Genomic DNA, 15846 nt, shown 5'->3' with positions numbered 1-15846 from the left:
TGTACAATAACTACATCATCTGCACACAGGATGGTGTTTAACAATGTATTGACAGTTTCAACGGAAACATACGGAGTGGCCAAAGTACATGAAAGGCACAGCCACAAGTAAGTCTTGATGCCCTCCCCTCCCTCAACAATACCATATAACATTGTGCACATATGTATGCATGCTTATGCCATTATGTTTTGTTCATAAACAACAGCTATAATCCAATACATAATATTCAGAGCCAAAGGGGTTAACTCTGTCCTAAAAGACATTATCTCAATAAGAAAGTTTTGAGTGCTTGACCTAAGTTCTTTTCTTCTGTCAAATGATTTTATAATTGAATCTGTGAGACAATGAACATTACTTTCTCAATTCACTTGGACTGTACTGTGATAATAAGGAATTTGACCTTGCACTGTCGTAATAAATGCATAAAAGTGTTTATAGTCTACCTGTTTCAAATGGCATATTTTAGTCAGCCACTTTTGATTGTGAATTATAACCAAAACAACACTGAAATTAGCAGGTTATGAAATTGAAGAAACAATAACATTGGCATGCTATGGTTAGGACCACAATTCATAACTGTGCATAGCATGCTGAGCCCGGCTTTTAGCAGTATGCAGCAGGGGTTGGTTAAGAGGTAAATCCCTTCCTCCTCAGGACCCACAAACCCACACAAAGTATGCAAAAACTCATGGCAAAATCATTTTTCTTTGGGTCCCTCACCTTATGTAGCAATTTTTTGGGTGTTGCCCAGCCCCTTTGGGGCATATTAATTTTTTTCTATGATTTATCCTGTATTGGCAGCCACAACATGTTTGTTCAGGTTGAGGGTAGGCTTTGGGTTTGTGGGTCCAAAATGGAAAACAGAAGTAAAAACTCCATCTACAAATTGAATTTGATAATTCTTTAAAATTTGGGTCTGCGAATGGTCCAAGAAACCATCCACTGACTAACAGTCCTGATATCTGTACTTTACAAAGTTTGATTGACATGTCAGCTAAATTTCAGTCCTATAAAAACACTTTTCTAATGCTTACTTCTCAAACTACTGAATGCATTTACACTAAAACATCAAAGGCATTTCCTTGGGTAAAGTTCTCATTTCACACCTGCTTTAGTGTAATTTCATTAGGTCATTTTGTCTGCAGCACCACCAACATCCTCCTTTAGGAACTGAAATGGAAAATGACACTTTCTTGAAACCTATTTTTTTTTTGCTCCCCACTAGACAGATCTGCACGAAATCTGTTATGCCAAATCATACTAAGGTTTTTTTTGCCAATTAATATATGCTATTAAAAAGCATTATTTCTGTTTCTGTTGGAGTCTACTGTCTTTGCAGTAAAAAGTACAGCAGCCCACAGATTAAACATTCTATGTGTTCTGGAGGTTGAAGGAATACTTGTATATTTTGCACACGTAAACACCATTTCATGCGAAGTTATTGCAAAGTGCCTACCTTTTTCGTCTGCTCTTTAAGCCTGGTTGCTTTCTCCGTGGTTGTAGCTCAAATATGCATTGCACGGGAAAACTGCTCAATGTGGGGTGTTAACACCAACTATTTTATTTTAAAATAGCACATATTCCTGGCAAGCAGTAATATTCCCAAATGAGTGGCACTCACGTAATCTATCTCAGGGGCGATTAAAGATGCATTAGGAATGTAACCTGTGACTTGCAGGTTGCACATCTCAAAGAGGTGTTTTCACCCGCTACCCTCAATAGTTTGAGACCTCTGCATGTCTGCAGACTCAAATAAGCATATGCTACAAGCATATACACATATTATACTGATTAGCAAAGTAAAAATATCTCTTCAGTCAGCAGAAAGGAAAGAGAGACTTTCTTGACATGCAACAATAAATACTTAATGAGCTGGTCGTCTTGCCACAGAAGGAATCGCTGGAGAATTGCCGTTAGCTTGCAATAACATTGCAAAACAGGTTACAATGTGCTTTATACTTAAAATCTTCAGAAACTGTTTTTTAGTTTCCATTCCCTTTTTTAAATACCTCTGTCACTAGCCTATAAACAGCGTCAAACCCACAAAACATGTTTATTCTAATTTCATTGAGTTTGTCCAATATGTTTAAAATAAACAATTCGTCACAATGTTCCTACATTGGCTTTAAGGATAGCTCCACACCCTTTCATTGAAATGTTAGCCCTTTCTTTATTGCTTGACATGTAAGCCCTCTCCCAAAGTTCCAGTAAAGTTGTGCCCTTGTAATAGCTCATGTACAGTTCAAGTGACAGTATGTCTAATGCATTGCACTATCTGTAACATGCAGGCTATAGATTTGAATCTTAGAAACTTGAACAGAGAGTTTGTTTTGGAGATTAAGGTGTATCCTGCAGGTTCCGCATTCCAATGCTGATAAGGTAACTCGTTTAGGAACACACATGTTGTGAAAACATGCATATAATCATGATAGCACAAGTCTGAGACCCTGCAAAACTAACTCAAGCTTCACTTTTTTTTAAGGTTGTTTAAATGAGTACAGCTGGGTTGGGTATTAATTAGCACATATTATTAAGCAATAAGAAACACTCTTGCATTGTGTGCTACATGCATAATTATTTTTAATAAAACTGTTAATTTAAGTCTAATGTATTATATATACTGCGTATTCAGGAGACAAGTCTTTTTTATTCTTGCTGCTGTAAGTTCAAAACAATTTTGACATACTGACCCTCAAAGATGCACATTTTGAGGTTTGAGGTGCTGGGTGAAGTATAGGACATCTGTGATGCTGAGAGCTCCACCCTCCTTTTTTTGCAGTACAGTGGCCATCTGCCCTGCAGTAAGGGCAAGATACTTACCTTGGTGTTAAGTGGTTGTCACCAGATGAGCAATTACCCTCCCTTTCTAGCTTTGCGAGCATATGAAGATAAACATTCTGAACTTCACTCACCAGCTCATACTTTTTTTTGGTTTGCAATGTTCTCAGACAAAAATTGAGGGCCCAGTAGGAGCATGTCTCAACACCCATTTTGTTTGTACTTCTGGTGGTGAGCACTGGCTTGGCCTGGCCACGTAACCCCTTAGCTGCTGGGCCTTCCTCCCTCCCCAGTGCTGAGCTCTTTTTTGGCTTTTTGGGGTAGTTTGCACTTAGTCCTTCATAAGTTTTTGTCCACATATGCTATCCACACCAAATTTGCGTCCTTTTTTCCCAACATCCTAGGGATTCTAAAGGTACTCAGATTTTGTGGGATCCCCTGGAGGAGACCAAGAAATTTGCCAAAATACAGTGAAAATTTAGTTTTTTCCCAAAAAATAGGAAAAAAGGGCTGCAGAAGAAAGCATGTGGTGTTTTCCCTGAAAATGGCATCATCAAAGCTGTCAGGAACAGGCAGACTTGAATCAGAAAAGCAAATTTTTCAACACGATTTTGGCATTTTACTGGGGCATACCCCATTTTTACTATTTTTTGTGCTTTTAGCCTCCTTCCAGTTAGTGACAGAAATGGATGTGAAACCAATGCTGGATCCAGGACACTTAAACATTTCAGAAAAGTAGACAAAATTCTGAATTTAGCAAGTGATCATTTGTGTAGATCCTACAAGGTTTTCCTACAAAAAATTACTGCTGAAATAAAACAACATTTAAATTCAGGTGAAAAAAACAGCCATTTCTCTGCTTGTTTTACTCTGTAACTTTTTCCTGCGATGTCAGATTTTCAAAAGCAATACCCCATTACGTTTGCTGGAATCTTCTGGTTTCGGGGATATGTAGGGCTTATAGGTCGATCAAGAACCCTAGGTACCCAGAGCCAATAAATGAGCTTCACCTTGCAATGGGTTTTCGTTATATACCGGGTATACAGCAATTCATATGGTGAAATATAAAGAGTGAAAAATAGTTATCAAGGAAACTTTTGAATTTCCAAAATGGGCACAAAATAAGGTGTTGAAAAGCAGTGGGTATTTTCACATCTTTGAATTCAGGGGTCCCAATAATAGCATATGAATTACAGGGCATTTCTCAAATACACATCATTATTACACACTGTCACACATTTGAAAGGACAAAATGTAGAGAAAGACAATTGGCAATAACACTCGTTCTTCTATTCTGTGTTCCCCCATGTCTCCCAATAAAAATGGTACCTCACTTTTGTTGGTAGGCCTAGTGCCCGCGACAGGAAACGCCCCAAAAAGCAACATGGACACATCACATTTTACATTGAAATCTGACGTGTTTTTTGCAAAGTGCCTAGCTGTGGATTTTGGCCTCTAGCTCAGTCGGCACCTAGGGAAACCTATACATTTATGGAAAGTAGACACCTAGGGGAATCCAGAATGGGGTAACTTGTGGGGCTCTCACCAGGTTCTATTACCCAGAATCCTTTGCAAACCTCAAAATTCAGCAAAAAAAACATGTTTTCCTCACATTTTGGTGATGGAAAGTTCTGGAATCTAAGAGGAGCCACAAATTTCCCTCCACCCAGCATTCCCCCACGTCTCCCACTAAAGATGATACCTCACTTGTGTGGCTAGGCCTAGTGCCCATGACAGGAAATGCCCCAAAACACAATGTGGACACATCACATTTTCAGAAAGAAAACTGACCTATTTTTTGCAAAGTGTCTAGCTGTGGATTTTGGCCTCTAGCTCAGCCGGCACCTAGGGAAACCTAGCAAACCTATACATTTTTGAAAACTAGACACCTAGGGGCGTTCAGAATGGGGTGACTGGTAGGGCTTTCAACAGGTTCTGTTACTTAGAACCCTTTGCGAAACTCAAAATTTAGCAAAAAACCCACTATTTCCTCACATTTTCAGTGATAGAAAGTTCTGGAATCCGAGGGGAGCCACAAACTTCCTTCTAACCAGCAGTCCCCCAGGTCTCCCGATAAAAATGGAACCTCACTTGTGTGGGTAGGCCTAGTGCCCATGACAGGAAATGCCCCAAAACACGACATGGACACATCACATTTTCCCAAAGAAAACTGACCTGTTTTTTGCAAAGTGGCCAGCTGTGGATTTTGTCCTCTAGCTCAGCCAGCACCTAGGGAAACCTAGCAAACCTATACATTTTTTAAAACTAGACACGTAGGGGAATTCAGAATGGGGTGACTGGTGGGGCTCTCACCAGGTTATGCTACCCAGAAATCTTTGTAAATCTCAAAATTTGGCTAAAAAAAATACCTTTTCCTCACATTTCGGTGATGGGAAGTTCTGGAATCTGAGGGGAACCACTAATTCCCTTCCACCCAGCTTTACCCAAAGTCTCCCCATAAAAGTGGTACCTCAGTTGTGTGGGTAGGCTAGTGCCCGCAACAAGAATGGATCACACAAGGGTCAATGGTTGTCCTGCATGAGGGCTACTGTTAACCCTGGAGCAATCCATTCCTGATGCAGGCACTAGGCACAGGCACACATGTGGGGTTGTGTTTTTATCAGGACAAGTGAAGAAACACTGGGTGGTAGGAAGTTTGTGGATCCCTACAGATTCCCATAGTTTCTGTGATTAAAAAGCAAGGAAAATAGTGTTTTAATCAACATTTCACTTTTGCATGGTATTCTGGATAAGAAAACTTTGTGAAATCCAAGCACCCCACACTTCCGTGGACTGCCTCGGGTGTCTAGTTTTCAGAAATGTCCGGGTTTGGTAGGCTTCCCTAAATGGCCGCTGAGCCCAGGACCAAATAGGCTGCTTTGTGGCAGGTCATTTTGATGTCTGCAATCCATTTTGGGTACTTCCCTGTTGTGGTCACTTGCCCACTCACTAAAGTGAGGCAGTTTTTCTCTGGAGACGCTGGGTGGTAGAAAATGTGTGGCCTCCTGCAGATTCTAGGACTTCCGCTCACTGAAATGCAAGGCAAATGTGTTTTTTAAGCACATTTTTTTTATTTCAAGGGGTTCTGGGTGAAGGAAAACTGGTGAGAGCCATGCAAGTCCTGCACCCTTGGACTCCCCTAGTACTAGTATGTTAAAGTTAATCCACCACTCACACTGGTTGGTTTAGCACCTCCACAAATTATGGTTTCAAAGCATGAATACTTATCTAAGTATCTGAATATTGAAACCAAGCCTTCTGAAGGTGGGCCATAAAGCCAAGTCCAGGCACCAACCACTTTATGGTCCATTCAAACGCCATTCACGCACAACAAACAAACAACCCTCTCATACTGCCGGCCATGGGCCCAATCCAATCAATCACTGCACTCACATTAACTTACCGCTGCCAGAAAAAGGCCCATCACATTCATACGCCACAGGATGGAATAAGTTTGACTACATTTTACCACCTGTCAAGTAACCGCCTCCTTCTTCTTGAACATTACCGAAGGCATGCGGAACAAACCTTTACTAATGACTCCCACGACAGCCACCCAGGGCTCAGGAAGACATGTTTTTCATGCACCTTTAGCGCACTCACAGTGCTAAATCCAACTCCTTCCAGTTTGTGGATGCAAGTTGGGGGTGTCCGAGTATGCCGTACAAAGCGATTCCTCGAAATGAATGAGCATATCTACCTTTGGAATCTAAGGGAGACATACTGGGGAATTCTCGCGATGTTCCCTAAAGAGAAGGTCATAGGCTATGAAAAAGGGTAGTGTTTGGCACACGGGGAGTCCATGAGAACGTAGCGTATGTCCCAGCCAAAATTATGTGCAGTGCTGTGACTGTAATGTATTTATCATACAGCAAATTGAACATCCTCTAAGTTCTGATGGAGGATCAACATGAAAGCAGGCCAAACACTGACCCATACGTGTCATTGTCCTTCAGTGCTGGGATGGCACCAATGGGTTTAAATCTATAGGAGTAGATGAGGTACATCTGTACTACTTTTACTATCTGCCTTCTACCTGTGCAATATCCCTATGACGGCACACCTACCATAAGCTTTCCTTACCCATTCATGTCTCTGTTCTCATCCGAGTCCTGACTAATCCTGTATAATTGCCAAGTGAACCTATACTAGTTTGTGGATGCAAGTTGGGGGTGACCGAGTATGCCTTGAGAGGCCTATTCCTCGAACTGAGCAAGCATATCTACAGTTGAAACTAAGGCAGACATGCTGGTGCAGAAATCCTAAGGTCTCTAAAGTAAAAAGTCAAACAAATATCCTGTGGGACTCATTCACCAACACTTCTACTTTTGCTTGGAAAGTGAAGCTACAAATTGAGTTTGCACACTTTCAAACAAGTAGAAATGTTGGTGAATATGTCCGACAGGACATTTGTTTGACTTATTATACTTACTCTGGTTCTCATTGGCAATCATAGTGGTCCTTGTGTAGCATACATAAGTTCCCTAAGAAGCACTTCAAAATTCAGTCATGCTTTTAACATTCTGCCACACATGGTACTTCGTGACAATGTGGCATATGTTCTAACCACTAGTATTTGCAGTATGGGGACTATAATGCATGTTAATTGAACAGAACAACTACCACGTTCTGACGATGGATATAGGTCTCAAGCAGACCATAGGAAGTCCATGATTTCCTGAAGTAGATGAAGTAAAATTCTGTGGCTGCTTGCCTAACGAAGGAGTGGCCCATGGACGTTCGGTATCTATGCACAGTCACTAAAAGGATTTCCCAACGGCAGCTCCACCTCCATCGATTTCCCAGAACTTTGCTTTAGTATGATACAACGTAAAGCAAGTAGGGACACAGAGGCCTGGTTGAGATGGGCACTGGGGACAGTAATACCGACTCTCCTGCCGCTTTCAATGCTTCATGGACACTTTACAGTGACAACATGGACAATCCTTTTTGGGTGTTTTAGGAATGCGATCAGCAAAGTGTCACACCTGCAGCCTTGCCACATCCTCCAGAACATATGAGGTGGGGGCTGCTGCTGCTTCTGTAACAGCAGTGAGGCTTTCAATTACACACAACTGGAAGTCAAGGAAAGTCATGAGTCTTCCTGTGGTTGTCTGATAGTAAACAATATATGCATTGTATGTTGCCATCTGGATCAGGTAGGTAAACAGTTTCTTGTACCAAGTGCGAGTTTTAAGACACACATTGTATGGTTGAAGAACCTGGTTGTTCTTGTCCACTCTGCCCATGTACTTATTGTAATCAAGTATACAGATGGGCTTCTTGACTTCGGCCATCTGACCCCAAACCGTGATGGGGGAAGTGCTCTCATCATGAATTGTAGTGCGCACATATACATCACACCTATCCAAGAACTTGGCTACGAGCAGTTCATTGGGATGCAATGCAGTACTCTGGGATTTCTGGAGCTTCTTGCAAACAAGCTCCTGCGGGAATATTTTGTGGTTACAACGAACTGTACCGCAGGCCACAGTGCCAGCTTGTAGAGCTCACTGAACAGCTCTACTCCTGTATAGAAATTGTTCACATAAAGGTTACAACCTTTGTGAAGGAGTGGCTGGACAAGTTCCCATACAATCCTAACTGTGACGCCTAACATGGGAGAGCAACCTACAGTGTTTAGGGTAGAGTCCTTCCCTGTATACACTCTCAAGCTGTACACATAGCCAGAAGAGCTCTCACACAGCATGTAAGGCTTAATGCCACAGCGCAGTGGTTCCCAACCTGTGGTCTGGGGACCCCTGGGGGTCCGCAAAGCCTTCTCAGGGGATCCGCGACTGCTAAGAAAATTAAAAAATATTAACAAATATTGACAAATTAGGTCCCCTGCTTCCAGTAATGACTCAGACGGGGGTCCCCGGATTCCAATGAAGATTCAGTGGGGGTCCCTGGGTTCCATTAATGTTAAAGTGGGGGTCCACAGAAATCAAAAGGTTAGGAACCACTGCCATAGCGAGCTCTTTTGCTCGCAATGTACTGTCTGACCAGCAGCCGTCCTTTGTATAGGATCAAAGACTCATCGACTGCTATATTCTTTCCAGGAGTATTGATCTCTGGAAACCTGGCAGACAAATGTCCCACGACAGGCCAAATTCTGAACAACCTATCATAGTCTGGATGGTCCTGGGGCAATGCAGCAGAATTGTCATTGAAATGCAGCATGCGCTGCAGTAGTAAAAAACGATTTCTGCTCATATATGGTGCGTAGATGGGGGTTACCCAAACCGTGGGAGTCGTCCAGTAGGACTGCAAGGTGGGTTTCTGCACTAACCCCATTTTGAGCATAAGGCCCAAAAATATCTTTAACTTGACCAGCGAAGTGGGAGTCCACTGGCATGGGCTAGAACGGGGCCCTAGAGTGCCCCCATGCTCCCTCATAAATTGGTCTTCACGCAAATTTGTTTGCTGCACAATTTCCTGATATATATAAATAGATGGACGTAGTCGACTGGCAAAAAGATGGCCGTATCGACTTTACTTCCAGCGTCACCAGTAAAAGGTGGAATTTGGGGATGAACTAAACAGGGGGGCTGCCAAGAGAGGACTCTCTCTGTGCTTGTGGCCGCATGCACCTGCTCGCTGGGTTTGGCTAACCCAATGTTGTCCAGCTGCACAGACTGTGATTGCGAAAGGACAGCACGGCTGTTGTCATCGTCTCCTTCAGAATCACTGGAAGAGGTGTCGTCGAATGGGACTCCGCCGACTGAAAAATCACTCCCAGATTCTGCCCCATTGTCCTCTCCCTCAGATGCTGTCTCAGTCTCTGATCCTGGCTCAGAGGTATCCTTCATAACCTGAGTTAGGGCTTCAGCAGCAGTCACCCATGAGACGCCCTCTCTGCTACTGGCTAAACTGTCCCTCTAAAGTACTAACCTATGTAGAAGGCAGATTGTGCCACAAAATTGCTCATGGGTGTGTGTGATGTGTCCAATAGTAAATGTCATCACCTTACCTTCGCTTCTTCTCCGATTAAGCAGATTCTCTGATGACACTGAAAAAAACAAAAAAGACACAGTATTACTTCACCTTACCACATTCCCATCATCACAGCCTTTAGCGCTGGTGGCACCCAGTGTGACAGTCATTTTTGGTGCTCTGCTTCCCATGACCTCCTTTTCAAATTCCTACAGTACCACCCTTCAAAAGTGCCTCTCATATCTCCATAGTACTCCTCGCACATACATTTCATTTGTTTTAAAGCGCAGGTAACGCCTGGCTTTACTAATCTACTCAGCTAAATATATATACATGTATATCCTTTGCAGCAGGCAAATAAACCATCTGCTCTACTTTATGGCGTCAAAACTGCCACTAGACATAAGACAGATCTATTTCTATCTCTCTCTCTCTCTCTCTCTATATATATATATATATATATATATATATATATATATATTTATATCAAATACAATTGTTTCCTCCAAAGTCAGAAAAAACTCCCAGTCACTTCATGTCTTTCAATTCAAAAGAGTTTAATCGGCAAAAAAAAAAAAAAACACCCAACGCGTTTCGGGAGTCACAGCTCCCTTGCTCACGAGTAATTTTTTAGTCCATCCTTCAGTTTCTATATACTACACCCAACCACTACCAGTGACAAAGGACAAGGGAATTACATATTAAAACGGCGGCCATCTTAAGCCATGCCTTTCACTATTCAACAGAAAGTATTACCTCACTTATTTTAGTTATTCGCGAAAGTACTTGCAAATAACTACAGACAACTCTTTTATAAATTCGATTTACAACCATTCTTAATTAATATATTATCCGAATACTTTTTGAGAAATTGTTTATAAAAAACCTTTCCTATATTTTAATATCTCCACTATATTGTAAATACCTATAATATTCAATCATCTATCCATAGATGCAGTTATTTGATGCGTTTCAATTCAAACTATTATTGGGACATTCATATTCTATTAATTATTATATTCAAGTCAAATTATATTATTTAACTTTTCTAATTAATTCTAGTAATCAATCACCTGTGGGCAACTACTCAATCCCATTTTAGCAAACATTTCTCACACGAATACATTAAATTCTTCAATCAACCTATCTTCTGATAGTTTCTATCGATATAGTAGATCCTTTGCTTTTAAGTGGCCGTCATCTTTCTTCATATCTACAAAACACAAGATCACAAAATTAATAAAAATAAAATACAACACCTTACATTAAAACCACATGATTACCAAAATCCCAATTAAGAAAACTCATCATTTGCGGATATTATTCCCTCATTACTACTTCTTCATGCAGACTTTTCAGACAATACTATTATTCATAGCATGTAACTTGTTATTCACAACCTCTAACTTATCAGATGTGCAGCCAATTCATCATCCTTATTTAATCCATCAGGTTCCATCGTATTGCAATCAATAATTAAACAAGATTCCAATTTCCTTAGCGCTAAGACTCTATTGCCACCTCGTATATTCATCATGATTCTCTCCAATACCATGAATTGTAACTTGTTCACATTGTTTTCATGTTGTTCTTTGAAATGTCTGGCTACAGGGTATGACTTATCTTCGTTTTTGATTGCTCTCATATGTTCAAGTACTCTTTTTTTAGCCATATGTACGGTACTCCCTATATAAAATGTATTACAGGGTCATTTCAAGGCATAAACACAATAATCTACTAGGAAGTTGAAATTAAAAAAATGGTTTGGAACTAAAGTGAGTAATAAAAATGTAAAGACAAAATGTATGCCTTTGAACTTAGAGATATCAGATATAGAACTGCCGCAACCTTTATGTGAATTCGATGATAACATAGAAGCCAATCCTGATCCTTTCTTGAATTTACTGCAATTAGGGATTGATGTGGATGATAGTTGTCCCAGTAAATTTAAAACGAAGTCAACATTTCTTCCACCAGTTAACTGTGAGGCGATTAATGTTTTTGAGAAAGGGATAATCAAAGAAATGAAAAGGTTAAGATATGCTAAGAGATCTAAATATGACAATTTACATTCAGAACATAGGAAAGCGATTGAAACATTGTGTAAGGACAGGAACATTATTATTAAGAAATCTGATAAAGGTGGCAATGTAGTGATTGTATCGAGAGAGAAGTACGTCAGGGAAGGATTAAGACAGTTACATGATAAGAACAATTATGTTATTTCTAGCAGAGAGGAAATGAAAGAGGTAAAGAAGGTATTTGAAAAATTGGATAATTGGAAACATCAGGGATCTATAGAATGGGAAGAATACCTATTTTTGAAGGTAGAATATCCTAAAACGGCAGCAATTTACTTTTTACCTAAAATACATAAAAATAAGAATGATCCCCCTGGGAGACCTATTGTTTCATCAATAGGGATTCTGTTTGAAAATATTTCAAAATATGTGGACTTCTTTTTACGTCCTTTTGTTGAAGCGTTGCCTTCATATATTAAAGATGCCAGAGACTTTTTGAAAATAATAGATGGAATCACAAGGGAGGTGGATTATCTCTTAATGAGCCTTGATGTTACAAGCCTGTATACATGTATACCTCATGATAAGGGAATTAGAGCAGTGAGGCATTTTTTAAGAGCAAGATCTTTGTCATATCTTCTACATACAGAAATGTTATTAGAAATGGTCTACATGTGTTTAACAAATAACTTTTTTATCTTTGAGAACACATTGTACCGTCAATGCCAGGGGACTGCGATGGGCACCTGCTTTGTTCCCAGCTATGCAGGTTTGTACCTGGGTTGGTGGGAAGAACAGGTGGTCAGAGAGATTAGAGGCTTTGATGAACAGGCCGTCCTTTGGGTGAGATATATAGATGATATCTTTTGCATTTGGAAAGGCAGTATAGAAACCGATAATGAATTTGTGAAAACACTCAATGATAATTCTCTGAATTTAAAATTCAGCAAGGAAATTCACCGTTCAGAATTAATATTCTTGAATGTGAAAGTAAGTGTGATAGATAAAAAACTTGAATGTGAGCTATTTAGGAAGGACACTGCTGGTAATACCTTACTTCATGCTAGAAGCAATCACCCAAGAAATCGGATTCAAAGCATTCCCTATGGTGAATTACTAAGGGCTCGACGAAACTGCAGTTTAGATGTAACTTTTGAAAAAGAAGCAAATCTTATGACAAAGAGATTTAGAGAGAGAAGGTACTCTTGTAGTACTATAGAAAAGGCCTTAAAAAAAGTGAGACAGGTGAATAGGAACGATTTGCTATTACCTAGACCTGAAGGAGAAAAACTGGATGATAGAGAAATAAGTTTGTTACAACATATCATAGTAAAACAAAAGAATTAAAAATAATGTTTAATAAATTCTGGCCAGTATTAAAAATGGATGATAACATAGCAAAAATGACGAATGATTATCCTACTTTCACCTTTAGGAGGAGCAGATCTTTAAAAGACTTCTTAAGTCAATGTTTGGTACCACTGGTAGAAAGTCGAAACCTATTCAGGGCTTTTTCATATGTGGGAAATGTAAAGCGTGTAGATTTAGTAACAACTGTAAAATGATTAATTTTCCGGGAACAAGAAGATCGTTCATGATTAGGAGACATGTAACTTGCAATTCAGATTATTGTGTTTATGCCTTGAAATGCCCCTGTAATAAATTTTATATAGGGAGTACCGTACATATGACTAAAAAACGAGTACTTGAACATATGAGAGCAATCAAAAACCAAGATAAGTCATATCCTGTAGCCAGACATGTTAAAGAACATCATGAAAACAATGTGAACAAGTTACAATTCATGGTATTGGATAGAATCATGATGAATATACGAGGTGGCAATAGAGTCTTAGAGCTAAGGAAATTAGAATCTCGTTTAATTATTGATTGCAATACGATGGAACCTGATGGATTAAATAAGGATGAAGAATTGGCGGCACATCTGATAAGTTAGAGGTTATGAATAACAAGTTAAATGCTATGAATGATAGTGTTGTCTGAAAAGTCTGCATGAAGAAGTAGTAATGAGGGAATAATATCCACAAATGATGAGTTTTCAAATTTTAATTGGGATTTTGGTAATTATGTGGTTTTAAAGTAAGGTGTTGTATTTTATTTTTATTAATTTTGTGATCTTGTGTTTTGTAGAGATGAAGAAATCTGACGGCAACTTAAAGAAGATAGGTTGATTGAAGAATTTAATGTATTTGTGTGAGATCTGTTTGCTAAAATGGGATTGAGTAGTTGCCTACAGGGGATTGATTACTAGCATTAATGAGGAAAGTTAAATAATATAATTTGACTTGAATATAATAATGAATAGAAGATGAATGTCCCAATAATTGTGTGAATTGAAACGCATCAAATAACTGCATCTATGGATAGATGATTGAATATTATAGGTATTTACAATATAGTGGAGATATTAAAATATAGGAAAGGTTTTTTATAAACAATTTCTCAAAAAGTATTCGGATAATATATTAATTAAGAGTGGTTGTAAATCGAATTTATAAAAGAGTTGTCTGTAGTTATTTGCAAGTACTGTCATGAATAACTAAAATAAGTGAGGTAATACTTTCTGCTGAATAGTGAAAAGCATGGTTTAAGATGGCTGCTGTTTTAATATGTAATTTCCCTGTCCTTTGTCACTGGTAGTGGTTAGGTGTAGTATATAGAAACTGAAGGATGGACTAAAAAATTACTTGTGAGCAAGGGAGCTGTGACTCCCGAAACGCGTTGTTTTTTTTTGTTTGTTTTTTTGTTTTTTGCCGATTAAACTCTTTTGAATTGAAAGACATGAAGTGACTGTGAGTTTTTTCAGCCTTTGGAGGAAACACTTGCATTTGATATTAAGGGTTTGCGACCCTTTCTCAGTCAGTCGTATTTGGCGTAGACTCGCGCAACAACAGAAGACGAATGATATATATATATATATATTTAATTCATCTATATATAAAGAGAGACTGACTCTCTACATCACTTCTTTTTTTTATTTTTTATACATGTGTGCTTTACCTGGGGCCGAGCATGGCACAGCACACATGTACAAAAAGAAATGCCCCCATAGGGGGTCAGCTCTAGGGCTGACCCCAACATTTCCTTTTTTTTAAATATTCCCTCGCGGGGCGGCGCGATCGCCCCCCCAGGGAAACTATTTCGCTAAAATTACTCCCAGGGGTAGACAAGTGTAGGAAGGACCGACTCTGCCATTTTGTTTTTTTGATACATTTATTTCATTGTGCCCCCCCTGAAGAAACCCAACATATTTTTTAAATATTTTTTTTCCCCATGGGTGGGCTGGCCCAGTTACACGGGGGCTGACCCCCCCCCCAACAAGATCCCTGGTGTCCAGAGGTGTTTCCTGACCATGGATCACAGCTGTGCTGCGATCCATGGCCAGGAAACGGTGCCAGGAAGGCATCGATGGAAAGGGGAGGCTCTCCCCTTTCCATCGACGCCTCCTTGGCATCTGGGGAGGCTGTTTTTTCCCCACTGGAGTAGGGAGAGGACGCTTACCTGCTCCTCCACTGCTCCGGTGGGGAAAAATCTGACGTCAGCAGGGGCGGGTAGGGGAGCGGGGGGAGACGCGGAAGTTCTTCCGCGTCCCTGGGGATAATTAAAAAAAATAAAAATCCTCTGGTGCATTGCACCAGAGGATTTTTTTAACCCCCTCCCTGATGTCAGCCACTGGTCATGACCTGCACCAGGGAGGTAGTGTGGGCGTCGGCCAGTGGCCGACGCCTGCACCAATGAGGTTAGAGCTTTGGAAAGGCTTAACTGCTATCAATATGAGTATTCAAGTTGAACCTCAAATCTGGCTTCCTCTCTGACAGAGGGTGAACACTAAGACCTGCAGGAAGAACACACTCTTGAATACCACAGCTCACCAAATAAACAGTTAAACTACTAACAATTGTTAAATTTGTATTGACCACCTTAACTGGGTTATATTATGCCAGAGAGTTTTTGCATAGTTAGAAAAATTGCTGTAAGGAAACAATATGTATAGAAATGTAAATCGATGTTGTAATCTATGATTATAAAAATACTTATAACTGTATCTTAACAGTGATTATGTACGCTTCTTTGGCATTTTGCCTAATTT

Source organism: Pleurodeles waltl, chromosome 1_1, assembly GCF_031143425.1.
Source record: "Pleurodeles waltl isolate 20211129_DDA chromosome 1_1, aPleWal1.hap1.20221129, whole genome shotgun sequence".
In the NCBI taxonomy this organism is placed as follows: Eukaryota; Metazoa; Chordata; class Amphibia; order Caudata; family Salamandridae; genus Pleurodeles; species Pleurodeles waltl.
Note: the sequence above shows the minus strand (reverse complement) of the source record.